Source organism: Oratosquilla oratoria, chromosome 25 (assembly GCF_046742065.1).
Source record: "Oratosquilla oratoria isolate Oo_2021 chromosome 25, ASM4674206v1, whole genome shotgun sequence".
Lineage (NCBI taxonomy): Eukaryota > Metazoa > Arthropoda > Malacostraca > Stomatopoda > Squillidae > Oratosquilla > Oratosquilla oratoria.
The window spans coordinates 17,366,517-17,369,016 of record NC_134801.1 but is presented as its reverse complement, the minus strand read 5'-3'; the positions used below and the strand labels follow the sequence as shown (position 1 = coordinate 17,369,016).

The 2,500-nt window shown below is 33.4% G+C and overlaps 1 protein-coding gene across 2 annotated transcripts in view; it reads left to right on the top strand.

Moving 5' to 3' along the window:
* The window catches only part of LOC143038833 (opioid-binding protein/cell adhesion molecule-like), a 363,047-nt gene that overhangs the window by 78,712 nt on the left and 281,835 nt on the right, over positions 1-2,500 (top strand). The window lies entirely within an intron of this gene.

Genomic DNA, 2,500 nt, shown 5'->3' with positions numbered 1-2,500 from the left:
TGTCTACGACAAATTGTCCCATTTTATGAGAATATACTCGGTTGAGTAACCTTCCCTTAAGTCAATGTATACTAATATGTATCAGAGACCGTCATCTCACAAAAGTTTTAAATTGAGACGACTATTTCAGCACCCTTGGCTACGCATATTCTATAAACAAAATAAATTCGTGTGAGTTCTACAAAAATATAGCCTGACAGTAATGTCAGTGCCGGTTAAAAGCTTTTTGATGCTAAAAAGATACGTAAAAAACAGAATAATCACAATGCGTGATAACATTGCACATACAAATTCATTAGCCGATGTTACGATTTCTCATATATATATATATATATATATATATATATATATATATATATATATATATATATATATATATATATATATATACATACATACACACAGCCAGTCCACCATAACTATACCTCCCTTTTTTAGACATTCTGCATGGCATTCATCCAACCCAGGTGCCTTACCTGCTCTCATCATCTTAACAGCTGCTTTCACTTCATCTTTCCTTATTTCTCCTCCATTTTCCCCACTCATCACTGTCATTTTCTTAGCGCTTCCCACTGCAACTACCTTTCTCTTCCTATCCTCCTTCACATTTAGCAGGAGGAGAGGGATTTTTCCAGAAATCATCCTACTCCTACTGGACACCACTACATAGTCCATTAATGCCTCATCAACTGCTCTTTCATCCACCACCCTCTCCCATGTATACTTATGCTAGACCTTGTGTCTAAAGACTGTGTTAACTATCATCTAAAAACACATCTCCACCACTCTAAACATATCTCCATCATTAACTCTCCATTGTGACTTTTACCTGACACTCCAAACCTCCCAACCATTCCATCTATTGATTTTTCTCCTACTTTAGGATTGAGGTCTTCCAATACCACTCCATTAATATTCCTTTCAAATCTCTCAAAGCACTCACTTAAATAAACCCAAAATGCTTCCTTTTCTTTCACACTCTTTTTACTAACAGCCTCATCACTCCACCCCGTTTTAGCAGCGTTTTACAACCCGAGTGGAAAACTTGGTGGCGGTATTCTTTCTTCCCCCTACCACAAGGGGGGTAGGTGAAAAGTGGAAATGTATATTCAGAGAAGTGGCACAGGACATTATTAAGAGTGGGGGGGGGGGCAATATAACGAGGAGGCAATAGCATACAATAAAGTAGCATAATTTCTCTAAGAGTAGATAATTCTTCTATCATAGACAAAATGATGCGTGGCTCTGAGCCAGGGGTGCCCCATATAGGCCCTAATGTATCAGCTGCATGCTAATGAGCATATTTTTCCGTACAATAACGTGCAGCCAATGCATTAGACTTATCTTTTTTTTTATTTTATTTATTATTATTATTATTATTATTATTTTTAGAAATTTAGAAATCTACTTCTTTCCTTTCTGGTTCCTTTTCTTTAAATCTTCCTATAAAAACAATACTATTTCTAGAACCAATTCCTGACTAACCAAAACACGATGACGATTCTGCCTGCCAATCTAAATTGAAATAATTCTTTCCATATCTGCGTAGATTTTGCATTTTTCCTTGTTGATAATGGTGTTTTTTTTTCTGGAGCTTCGCCTTTGACATGAGCTAAAATCTTCTCTTTATAAACGATCCAGTTGTGCGGCTTATTCCAAAAGGTCGGGCAATGGCTACAACCTTTTCACCTCTCTCATGGCATTTTATCATTTTCACCTTATCTTCTAACAGTATAGCCGTACGCTTAACACTAGCACTTGGCTCTTTCTTCGGAGCCTAAGCCAAATATATAAATCACAATAAAAATGTTAATGAACGAATGTTAACAGCACAGCACAGACGCAAACTTTTACTCATTTGAATTTAATCTAACAGCGAAAACAAACGAAAGGTATGTTATTATTAAATTTTCTTTGTTTTTAAATTATTTTATATATCATACTACAATGCAATATTTATGATGCGTATTTTAACATTCATTTTAATGCAATTCTGTATGTATTCATTGTTCTTTTGATATTTTTACATTGCAACAATACATAATGTAACGACGTAAGTCTGAGTTATCCACCATTGGACGAAATTATATATTATTTTTGAAAACCGACATATCTTTGGAAAAGACGTAACTCAAAACGACGAAAGCCGAGGTGTAACTGTATATGCATGTACGAATATGTATATAGGTATATATGTATATGTATATATATATATGTATATATATATATATATATATACATATATATATATATACATATATATATATATATATAATATGTATAACGACTTGTCTCCCACTATCGAAAAATAAGATTAGAAATTAATATATCCGTATATTTCACTTATCTGCTGAAGAGGACTACAGAAAGTGGTCGAAATATACGGATACATTTATTTCTAATCTTATTTTACGATAGTGGGAGACAAGTGTTATTTTACTAATGCGTTACGACATTACTATTCTCTGACATATATATATATATATATATATATATATAT